The sequence below is a fragment of the Ambystoma mexicanum genome, chromosome 8, assembly GCF_040938575.1.
Source record: "Ambystoma mexicanum isolate Mex_15411 chromosome 8, UKY_AmexF1_1, whole genome shotgun sequence".
Lineage (NCBI taxonomy): Eukaryota > Metazoa > Chordata > Amphibia > Caudata > Ambystomatidae > Ambystoma > Ambystoma mexicanum.
The window spans coordinates 1,514,997,589-1,515,010,492 of record NC_090929.1 but is presented as its reverse complement, the minus strand read 5'-3'; the positions used below and the strand labels follow the sequence as shown (position 1 = coordinate 1,515,010,492).

Sequence of the window (12,904 nt, the reverse complement as noted above, 5' to 3'; positions counted from 1 at the left end):
CGCTCCCGCAAAGGCTCCCCCGAACTTGCCCCTTGGGGGACCACGTCGCCCCGGCGGTCGCCCGGCTCGCCCTGCCCTAAGGGCGGCCCTGCCTCGAGTGGCCAATCAGATTCCAGGGGTAGCGCTTGCTGCCACAGGCCACTCCCTGGACACGGCCTCTGGTGGTCAAATGCTGTGACTGGTTGGTCGGAGGTGTATTCATGCTGAAAATTGCTTAGCACAGCCTCTCGGGGATAAACGGAGAACTCGATGCCCATTTCACAATATGCACATGATGGCCGGCACGGGTGGGCTTTCAAAGATTGGGGCCAGTTCATGTAGAGGCTCTGCGGATCATAACTGAAATGTGCATTCAAGCAAAAAGCACCCTTTTTCTTTCTGGTGGTGTTTTTCGTGTAGTCTCTGATTTGTGTATCTGCAGTAGTCCTCCGGCTGATGGAGGACCCGGGTGATGGCAAGCCCGGCCGCATACATTGTTTTCTCTCTCCTCTCTGTTTCTCTTGGCTGACCGCGCAGTCCCCGCGTCCCGGGAAACCCTCTTCAGTCGTTCCCACTTATCCGCTCTCTGTCCCCGCGTGGGAGCTTGCCCAACTCTCTTGACTGCGGCAGATGTTCCTGCTTTGGCGAACAGTGGGAACTCCGTGCGCCTTTCTTCCTTCATTTTCTCATTTCCTCCCAAACGATGAGGCCAGCACTGCTGGCATCCTGCTATTACTTTTAATATTCTGAATATTATAGGTGCTCTTTTTTAATATCAGCAACAATTCTTAGCGGTAACCCTGAATATTATTTTATTTTTTGTTGCTTATAGCCAGAGGCGTAGCCAGGATTGTCTGATTAATGGGACCGGAAGCAAGTGTAGTTGGGCCCACAGCAATGGCATTACCATCTGTAAATGCCCACACTGCGCTGCTGAGTGGGCATGTACAGATTTTCAGTGGGCATTGCCCGCTCAGGCCCCACCCTGTCTGCGCCTCTCCGGATAGCATTGACCTAGCTCAAGAGCAGTGCCGCGCTTAACGGGTGGGTGCTAGCACTGGCCATGAGATCGTAGGCATTGGCGCAGTACTGTTGGCGGAGGGAGGGCAGTATTGAGCCAGGTCTTGGTGTTTTGTGGAACTGGAGCATGGCGGGGGCATTTGGAGCCTCTGCCGGGATTGAGTTCTAGATGGTGAGGACGCGCACGCGTGTTTTCTCCCCCTGCTAGAGCACTGTCTGCGATTCGGCCAAAGCTTGAATAATCTGCTACACTGAGCCATTGCAATGCAGCGTAATGGCCGCCACTATTCAGGTGTGACCATAAGCTCTTCTCGGGGCGGCTTTGGCACCTGGTTTTTCGAGCCACTGTGCATTAATTCCTTGTGCCACTCATTTATTTCGTTGTGGATGGGGTTCTCACGTGACTGATGTTCCCCACTCATTTACTGTTTTCTGGACCCGGCACCCTCCCTGCCCCCCAAGGCAGACCTTGCTGTTTGTCCCTTCGGTCATATTTTTCTCTCCTTGCTCCTCATCTCTCCCTCCTCGGCCCAGCCTGTATTGTCCACTCTTCAGCCTGGCCTGCTTCCCCCCCACTCTTTGGCCCAACCTGCATTGCCCCCCCCCTGCATCGCCCCTCTCTTTGGCCCACCATGCATTCCCCCCTCTTTGTTTGAGTTGCCTCCTTGAACTCCCTGTGTGCTAATGCTGTATCAGCAGAAAGGGGACGATGGGGTGGCAGTGATGCAGATGGGCGTCGCCTAAGCAGGTTTGGAGGCCAAATTCCTGTTTCAGATTCAAGAGGGGTGGGGAAGTCACCGGATAACCGTAACATCCCAGCTCTTCACCGCCTTTATTAGAAGAAAGTTAGCTATTCATTTGGGGAGACGTGCGTGACACGTGTTGACAACCAAATGTAGCAAGTGAATACCCAAACAATAACAAATAACAACAAATGGAAAATAGAAATGGACACCAGACTCCTTGTGTAGCTATTTTGTTGGAAGATCTCTGAATAGCCAAGCGCTTGGATCCAAATGGATTGCTAACTTTAACCAGTTACTCTTTACAAATGAATCAGTATGTATAAGCATTTAGCACCCATTTGTAAGCTACTTTATTAACTGTTTGCAGTCCATAGGCTGCGTCCCCAGAGCCCGGACTCACTAAAGGGCGCGCGACTTGCAGTGCTGTGCGCTTCCAGGGACTAAGCCTGCAAATCATCAGCGGAGACTGCAGACCACTCCAGGAACGGGGTGGGGGACCACACGGCGTGTCTGCATAGTTGAGGTGCCTGGAGGAATGGGAGAGTATCTTTCTGAAAAAGGCTGGAAGAAGGGGCAGGAACAAAAGACCGACCTCGAGGGGGCCGGCTGGATTCTGAAAATTCGGTCTTTTGCCCCGGTCTTCGAACCATGAACCTAACGAGAAAGTGCATTTTCCAATCAACAAATGCAAACCAATATCAGAAGGGACATGGATAGCTGACCTCACTTTGCTAGTAAAGTTGAACTCTGCTGTTGTCCCATCACTTCGTAAAGTAACTCATCAGAGGATGCCTTATTTGTTCAGTCAAACAGCACCTGTGGGTCACAGATACATGGTATCTTGAGAGAAGTTTGACTTGACGTAGCAGCTGCTCAAGAATTGAACTACCCGGTGAGGTATGGAGAATTTGGGAAAGTGCAGCGAGTGGGAATTTGGTTGCGCTAGAGACACGATGTGTAAATTGGCATTCAACTTCATTATCAAAAACTGGACAGGCTAGAAGTAGTGGGCTCCTGGGAGCTGCAGAAAGCCCTTGCACTACGGGCTACGTATCCTCAAGGCCTGCGCGTCTCGGAACATTGCTTTAATAAGGATGTACAGCAGCGTTTTCCCATGGCAGAGAGTCCCCAGTGTGGTGGGCTTCCGTCCTGCTCCATTTCATTCCCAGCTATTGGGAACCGTGAAGTTTAAGATCTGTAAGACTGAAGACCACCCAGTGGGTCCATCCTACGGGCCCCGGGCCTGGACTCGCTCATCTCGGCCGGGTGCCTCAACAGTCAGTGCCCTCGTTCCCATTGAGCACTGAGGATTGGGGCGTATATGTCACAGACCTATTCCATCGGTGTTGGGGACCAGGTTTGACTTAATAATAGTTACCAGTGGTTTTTCTTTTTTCATGCGTGTCCTAATACACAGCTACCTTCCTGATATGTGCACAAAGGTCTAGCTTTAAGGACACTGCACCCGTGACAAGCTAGGGACTCGATACCGACGCCAAGTTTTCAGGATAGCCACTGACTACGCAAATAACTCCCATATGAATGCACTGCCTGCCGAGGAATTTTGTGTGGATATCTGAGAAACCTGAGTGGTGTTCTTTCTTGAGCACCCACTTGGGGACTCTTCGCTTGACTCTTGGGAGGTCAGCTCTATGGTTCTGAACCTCTTAGAGCCGGGTTCTGCTTCCTGTGGCATTGCCCCCCCGCTTTTCGGTCCACTTTGTTGTAGTTTCCGGAAGGTGGGCGCACTATGTGAGAAATTTTCTCAAATGGATGGGAGATGCTTTTAGGGGCTACTCGATGAATCTGCACTTCAGTCTTACATTTATTTGAGCTACCAAAGGTTAAAAGTACAGGCATTGGGTGTGGAACGAGGTGGTGGCAAGTGCTCCCTGGGCTACGAAGGGTTTTAACTCATTTGCCCTGAAGCAGATTATTAACTCAAATTCCCAATTCTGAGCTCCGGGGGACCTTTCTTAGTAAACAAGGTAGAGAAACGTTTCGCCCGTCAATGTACGACATGCATGGCGATGAAGAGTATCCGCAAAGGAAGACAGACCGGTGCAGTGCATGAGAGGGGTCACCTCATTGTTGGGTATTGGGAAGGAACTTCTAAAAACCTTGGATCTGGGTAAATCGGTACACCTCATTCTGCGAGACCTCAGTCTTGCCTTTTGTGCATTTGAGCCTAAAGCCCTATTGAATCCCCTGTAACCATCTCCTAGCTCTGAATTGTGGTGGTTGCCCGTACTAGTATCTTATCCCTCCCAAGCCGTACAGAGGATCTTGCAGTCCGCCGCAACCGGGATGACATTTGGTTTGCCACATGTCCGAGACTGATCAATGTGTGTCTGGTCCAGCTTGCTCATGTCATCCAGGCCTACGGAATGTCACCATATGTACACAAATGAGACACAGTCCTACTTGAGCCCGAAAACAAGGCGGTGGTAGATGCTATGCAGACATTCCTGCTTCCCTTTGGACTGACGAGGACAAGATGCGGGAAGCAGAATGAGAATTAATCGCGATAAAGTTGAGAACCTCCTGCTAGATACACCGGTGGACGGATGATCGAAAAATTGCAGACGTGCAAAAGCATTTTGCGCACGCACCAATAGATTTGAATTAATGCAGATGCCATTTGCAGTAGCGCATGCAAAAAAAGTTGTGTTCCCCAATGCTTTTGACTGTATGGCCACTGGTGCACAGGAACTTAGCCCGGTCACACATTGATAGTCCACCATGGCTGATTAAAGCATTCCAGTGAAGGCCCTTTGAAGTCACCCGGGGCCAAATCACGTAAAGAAATCACAATGCAAATTTCTTTTGCTCATGCACAGTTCTGTCGCATTTTTTCCCTTATTTTTTGGGTAATCTGACCTCCTGATGGCAATAGCATCCCATTTCCATGTCGGATTGCCACCTCCAGTAACATAGGTGCAGTGTTTGATGTGGATCGGTCGCCCATTCTCCAAGTGGAGATGATGTCACCGATCTTCCATGTGCTATATATTGCTAGGGGGAGTAATTCCACCCACCGCGTCCATTGGCGTGGTCTCCAGGTGCTCTGGCGGACCTGGCATATCGTCAAGCGTTACTGCAGTGCATTGCCTGCATTATAATCGGGATTCATGCAGCTGCCTGCACGTTGGGCACCTCGCATTGGAATGGTGGCAAGATGGTTGCAAGCTAGCCTCGTGGGGCGGGGGGGGGCAGGGTTGACAAGATTTGACTACAAGTTTGGTGGTAAGAGAATGGGGGAATGTATGCCGGTGTTGGAGGCTAATGTGCCTTCTTTGGCTCTCCACGGCAGTAAAATATGGGGCAATACCAATTGGGCATTCCTGGACAGTAAACAAAATCGATTTTTGAGGTGCCATAATAGGTCTGAGGTCCTCCTAGCTTAGGAGGATCATCCTCATGATCAGACTAAATGTTTTACCGCGGAAGGGAGGAATGAGCTGGCTTTTAGGCGCTTAGGCATATGCTAACAGGTCAGGTTTCCGTTGAGTGGCTTAATCAAATGAATTTCTGTCCATATGTTTTTTATAAAATGTATACATTTTCTTAGTGAATGCAACTTAAAGTATGTTGTCAAAGTGGCATCCCTGTCTTGGGCCTTTTATGTTATCAATGTTGAAATACACATTTTGTTCACCTGGAAGATGAACTTGAAGTCTTCTTATTGTATGCACAAGGCAACAGCTCCCTCTATCGGTGATAACTGGTGAAGCGGGCAGTCTCTACTGTGCAACTTGCAGTCTTATTGTTGTATGCGTAAGGCAATAACTCCCTTTAGCGGAGATAACAGGCAAAGCGGGTGCATGACGGCTTCAGACAAACATACCTGAGCCTTTTAGTGTATTGTATGTGATGGCTAATGCTGAAACATTGATTAACTACTACTTATATTATAATGTAATCTCAATTATCCTACTTCATGAGTTATATAGCAACCACTCCAGTGAGTGTTCAATGCCGTGGCAAGTATGACGTGCAGATTTTAGATTCAAGCATACGTCACACTGGCCAGCATCGAGTTATGCCTGCTCTGCATCGCTGAAAGTGTTCTGTCCAAAGTCCTGTGTATTACGTACCAATACCTGCTGGAAAAATGCATAGTTTTCAAGTGTCTGTAACATAACGTCATCTTCATGTCTGATACACCATCACTGACCACCTCTTACACTACAATCAAGAAAATGTGTTATGTAGGCTGATCCCACACTTTGTGTGCGATCTCGTTCTGTGAAGGGCTAATTTCTGAAATGATGGACCTTCCAAACCAATGCATGTTTTAAAAGCAGCCCTTCCTAAAGCAGAAACAAAACATTTGGTTAATTCCCATTTTTGTTTCCCTTGTATTTCTGGGTTTCGTGTACTTAATACTTCCCCTTTGTGCATTGTCTCTATTGTGTACTGCTGTGTCTTGTTGTCAGCCAAATGGTAAACATTTAGTACTGCATGAGTTCAGAAAATGAAAATAAACACACGACTAAGAGGACGTGCTTGCTTCCAAGTCAACCTTCCCCCATGTTTACGCCCCCTTATTCGAGTGCTTTGATCGAGAAGATTGTTCAAACACCACTTACCAACCCTAGTGGACCTCAGAATGTTGTATCTCTTGGCTGCTTTGGCTGGTTCACTTCCAAGTGCTCTAGAGAGGCCTTTGTTGGGTGTCCATCCCTGGAGCCCCTTCCCTTTTGTTCACCTCCAGTTCTGGTCCACTGCTCAGGGTCAGGTAGACCTGCTGGAAACCGTTAAGGAAGCGTGGTATCAAAGTCAGACAGACACAAGTGATCATAGCTCAAGGGTGTTTATTGAACTCTTATTAAGGGGTGAAAAATGCCTATCTAAACCTAAATCCAAGATAGGCACAAGCTACGACCATCAAAATAATAATAATACGGTCCTAGTGTAGTCTTCGTCAAAATAAAAATGTCTATACTAAAAAAACCTATTGCCAATCCTTACCCCTACGTTTTCAAATAATGTGGGGGAATGTTCATGAAAAAGAAAGAAGTGTTCACAAAATGATAAGTCAGGCTGTGTAGGCCATTGGCCTCCCTTCCTCACGCTTTCAGCACGGGACAAGGCGGGTCACTCGAGCACAGCACACTCCTGAGCTTCTTCTACACAAGGACACAGTTCTATCACATGCACCAGGGCCTTCTAGGTCCAAGTCTCTCGTGTTATCCAGAAAGTCTCTTGCCTCAGTGGGCTTGTTGACTCAAACAAACGAAAAGTTCCTTCTCACATATTCATATAGGGTGATTTACTCTTCACCCGGGATCCCCCTCAGTCGGGCTCCGATGCCCTTCCCACAATTCCTTCTTGAGTGACTCTCGAGTCCCCCCAGATCTCCCTGAGTCATGCTCAGATCCCCTTTACACAATTAGCCTCCCTTAGTTGTGCTCGGACCAATTACAGTTCGTATTTAGCAGTCAAAGAGTTTCAAATGTGTATGGGACTTTGGCTTAACCTGTTACAGGACTACTTCGACTTTACGGTACACAATTTTACACTCTCAGTTGGATGCCTAACAGAGTCCTTCGAATGAGCCCCACATGGCACCGGACCACTCTGTATATGGCTTCTACCTTGGTTTCAAAAGTTCAATCATTCCTTGGATATTCCATTATACTCGAGTCGCTCATCACATACGCCTTGCACTCGGTTCTTTGCAGAATTCCTCATGCAATGTTGTCGATTGCAACTTTGATTCTAATACAGACAGGTCTGCTATCAGTCTCCCCGACTCACCGGCTGTGCTGACCTTACTGGAATGGCTTTGATGTGGGAGCCAAGGACAGTGCCACAGCAGAAATCAATCCTCCATGCCTCGGCTATCGATGCAAGAGAGTCCCGGGTACTTTCCACACACATTGCACCATTCTGCAGCTTCAATTCCTGGTCTTATGTTTCTTATCCTTGAGGATTTGTGAGAGTAGTGGTCTTCTTCCTCGGAAAAGGCCAAAGGCAATTCCCTCCTTGCAACCCTTTCTGGTCTTGACGCCTTTCTCCTCATGTTAAACTGCCATCTCTGAACTGCTGCTTCCGTATGCTTTAGTGCTCCACCTTTAATCCGTGTGGGGAAGTGTGATGGAAGTCAGGTGTGTGTAATTATCAGTAATTGCCTGATTCTGCCTGACCCTTGTTTTGGGACATGTAACGTATACGGCTCTAGTGGTAGTCCGTTGTTGCTCACGATGAACTGCCCGCGAGAAAGTGTTTGTATTGCAAAAAGAGGGTGTGAGGAGTTGAGTCTCTAGATATCCTAGGATGGGGAAAGGGTGTTTTAAGGAAGGGAATACCGCGTCTTGCCCTTCGGTGCCTCACTTCCACTCCCTGAAGACCCCCCATCCAGGTGATCCTCCCGCACTGGTCCACCACCAAGAACTGGATTAAATTGCGATGGCCGTTTCCTGACAATCTGGATGACAGATCCCCGGGGACTAGCGGGGGAGACACCTTCAGGTTTTCCACAGACCTTAAAAGCATCGAGCGTCAGGGCACACCCCCCCTTTTTTTCAGAGGGCGGAAGTCCCCCCCCCCCCCAGTATTGTAGGACTTGACCCCTGTAAGAGCGTTAACAGCACAATGACAGATTTACCTTGTTTGGCTAAATTGCCCTAAGCTAACCTACTCTGTCAGGGAGATGGCTATGATAGTTCTTGTGTTAACACAACTGTCCCCCACCACCCCACACCCTGTTGCGGGGGTCTGAGCACCTTTGGATTTCCAGATAGTTTAGACTACAACTCACATCAGCCCAAGGTGCTTAGCCAAAAGGGAGGCATCCTGGAAGCCAAAGTCCAAAAAATGTGGGCCGCCAGAGGTTGCATATCCCTGTCAGGTGGGTGTACACTGCCCTGGGAAAGGTGGTGACAGGGTATTAGAGCTTCAGAGCAGGAGACTTGCAAACATATACAATATTGTTAACTTCTGCCAGATCTGAAAGGTGACAGCAGCTTGACTTGCCTGCCTCCCTTTCCCCTAGCCTGGCTTGGTTTGTCTGGGTTTCTTAATGCTGTTACTTTACAATATAATCATCATTTAATTACAGTTAAAGTGCAAAGAATTAATAAAATGGGCCAAATCGGTGTTTCCGTTTTATTATAATTGTTTCTAAATGTTTGCTTTTTTGTTACCCAGTCAGTGCTTAATTTGTGTGGGAGTTTACCAGGGCTGAGACCCGGAACTTATTTCTCCCCCCCCCAGCACTTATTTTCTCAGACTTAGTCTGATAATGATGTTGTGTTTTGGCAACTTTATTATTAAATCTCATTCATCAGTTGTCACACAACAAGCAACAACAGTGTGCCTGGGCCACATTCTCTTCAACCTGTGTCGGCGCATCGTTATTCCTGCACCTAATGACTCACGTAGACAGCAAAGTGGTAGTTCTCCATTTTCATTGATAAGAATGAGTTGGAAGGTGACAGTGCTGTGTGCTTGTGCTGGCCACGCCCATGCACTTCTCCAGTCCTCCTGCATAACATGGGAGCTCCTACACTACTGTCATATGCAGCAACACTACAGCATTAGTGTGGGTTGGCAACAAGAGGACAGTCTCCAGCCACCGAGCACCAACAAAGGGGAAACGCCAGTGCGTAAGGAAAGTGCCTTTCATGAATGTCAACCTATACACCAAGGTTTAACTGCAATGTTTGACAGACATGTCTAAATAGTCACTAATCATTTTTCCTCCATTTGTCAATTACTTTTACTTAGTAAGAAAGCAGATTTGTTCATTTTTCTGTGCGCCATCTACACAATCCAAGCAAATTGTTAACAATCATGAGGTGTTTAAAGAAGCACTTAACACGTGTCCTAAACTAGTATGTTATTCTATGTTGTTTGGCGCCTGTAAATTGCACATCTATCATGGCTAGTGCATCCATCACCCAAAATAGCCAGTCGTAGTTGCAACATTAACCCTTAATATGCTGGCAATGTGGGGGAATAATCATGGTTGTTGGCAGCAGTGGGCCGGGAGTTGCCTGCCAGATGTGTCCCAGGTGTGCCAGAAAATATTTGGGTGGGCACTAGCACTTATTATTTTATACATTTGTTGTAGCAAAGTAATAATGCATGTAAAATGAAATCCAATTGGTTTTTAAAATAGCTCGGGGGGTTCATGTGCTTGTTGCAGAGATCTTAGCGACCGGCTTGAATCCCAGTAGGTCTGACTCAGATTTCCATCCTTGTTCAGGTCGAATCATCAAAATGAGAACCATTGAGTTTGGTAATGGTGATATCTGTTATTGTAGGGGGTTATTTGTAAGAATTAACTTTTTGATTTGCAAGCATTCGATATGCAAGCATATATTTTCATTTCACTGTTTGCTTTTTTTTTTGTTGGAGTGGGCAGTACTGGTTTAAACATGGCTTTACTGTAGCATTGGTGTCTGATTATCAGTGCTGTTCTTGGCGGCAGCAGCACCCCGGGCATTGAAATATATATTTGGTGTCCCCCCTCACCCTCCCGTGCACCCCTAGTCAATGCCGGGGGAGGGAGGGCACATTTTCTTTTTTACTCCCCACTCCTGCCCCGGACCAGGGAGTTAATCATTGGAATAGGGTGCTGATGCTTTTGCTTATTCTAATGAAAACCGCCACTCCTGCTCCGGAGCGGAGAGGTAATCACCTATAGGGTGCTGATGCAAAAGCATCAGCACCCTATTGTTACTAAATGCACCCCGCTCTCGCGCTGGAATGCCCGGCGTCAGCACAAGAGCAGGGTGCATTTAATTTCAATAGGGTGCCTGTGCCTTCTCCCACCACGTCAGCTGGGGGGGCCTTTGAAAGGCTCCCCTGAGCTGGCGTGGCGGGGGCTAATGAAGCCCGGGCGGTCGCCTGGGTGGCCCTTCCCTAAGGCCAGCCCTGCTGTTTTATCAACTAATGTCTTACAAACTAAAAGGACTCTGAAAAGCGACCTTCAGACTACACACACACACACACACACACACACACACACACACACACACACACACACACACACACACACACACACACACACACACACACACACACACACACACACACACACACACACACACACACACACACACACACACACACACACACACACACACACACACACACACACACACACACACACACACACACACACACACACACACACACACACACACACACACACACACACACACACACACACACACACACACACACACACACACACACACACACACACACACACACACACACACACACACACACACACACACACACACACACACACACACACACACACACACACACACACACACACACACACACACACACACACACACACACACACACACACACACACACACACACACACACACACACACACACACACACACCTCCAAGACATAACTCCGCCTCTAAAAGTCGGTTTACTGTAGAGCCTCATTATCTGCCAATGTCCTCAAACTAATGCAGGAGCTAATGGCCCTCTGAGGAAAGGAAAGCTAAACACAATAATTACAGATTATATAAGACCCAGAATAAAGTGAACTTCGAGGATATGAAGAAGCCTAACATTCTCCTTAAATGGAGAAAAATGAGATTTTGAATAGCCTTCAGAATACGGTTTCCTGGATTCCAGCTTTGTCGACTCAGAGTGTGTCATCGCAAAATGAAACCCGGGCCACGAGTTGTATAGACAGGCTGCTCCAACCCGGATGAGTAGTTACTGCTCTGGGCAATATCGGCGCTGCTGCATGCACCACGCCAGAACCTTTGCTTACTGTATTATATTGTTAGTGAACATTCTGCAGGGCGTTATCGTGAGATAATGCCCTGGCACCCAAGGTGTGCCTCCTTTTCCAAATATGTGGGTGTATAACATGGGTGAATGGCAATTACTTCATAATAATATCCTCTTAAATGTTTATTAAAGATTATTAGACTATGCTTTCATGATGCAGCACACTTATTTTTTTAAAGGTACAATAAACAGAAATATTAGATCACAGGTTGTTCAGGGTGCGATTACGATGAGTAATTGAAGGCAAGCTAAGCAGGAGCATCAGTCAGATTCTGATGGATTGGGGCTGCATTATTACAGCAGATCATTTCGAGTTTTGGAAAATGGGCCTTTATCACCTGCTAAGGCTCACTTTCTAATTGGTCAATCAGTGCTAATTGTTCTGAAAGTAAATGGGCTTGGTGATGACATATTCCTAAAGTGACGTAGGCCACTCTTCTGGGCACATCTGAAGTAGGATATGCAGCGCAGCACGGCCAACAGCCGTCATCGCCAATTGCAAGCGGCCAACTCTCTGCAAGCAGCAGATAAACAGAGGGAAGACACAGTGGCCCTCATTACGACCCTGGCGGAGATCCATGGTGCAATTTGCACCGTGGTCCATGGCGCTAAGCTGCCAACTCCGCCATGGTGGTTGGCGGACTTACCGCCCCATTCCGACCTTGGCGGGGCGGTAAGTCCCCAATCCCCATTTACCCTTCCCCATTCCCATTTTTGCCCCATAGGGTATAATGGGAGTGGGGAAGGCGTTAATTACGCCACCGTAAATTACGGTGGCGTAATTAACAACAAGTCCCGTAGCGCCATGGATTTTTCCGCCTGCAAAAAGCAGGCGTAAAAATCACCATGGCGCTACGGGAACTCGTAGTCAGGCGGAAAGGTACGCCATGCTTTACGCCGGCGTAAACCCCTTTCCGCCAGGGTCGTAATGAGGGCCAGTGTCAGTAGAACTGCACAGTGCCCGAGGTAGGAAAAATCCATAGGCCAGTCACAACTAAAACACATGAGAAATTGGCATTTAGAATTTCTGCACTCTGGGCCCCGGGGAATCGGTGTAGCCGTTCTGTGTAAATATCCTTCCACAGTTGATATTGAGAGAGGTGACAGCCCGAGCTGGTTCTGCTTTCAGTAAAATAGTGGTTTATGTAATGATTTCATTCTATGGAATATATCTACATTTCTAACGTTTGCTTCCTTTTGTGGAGAAATTTCCCTGATGCCTATCTCCAATGACAATGCCACTGCTCAATCGCAGACAAAAAACAAGCTTTTTTAAATTTGAAAATTCCGTTTTATTTAAAATGATGAAATCAACAAAACTAAAGGTGAAACCCCATCATTGCTGGAGAAGTCGCCCGCAATGTTCCACAGGCAGCCT

General features: G+C 47.6%; 1 protein-coding gene across 6 annotated transcripts in view; it reads left to right on the top strand.

The window, feature by feature from the left end:
- The window catches only part of SH3PXD2A (SH3 and PX domains 2A), a 1,212,758-nt gene that overhangs the window by 439,817 nt on the left and 760,037 nt on the right, over positions 1–12,904 (top strand). The window lies entirely within an intron of this gene.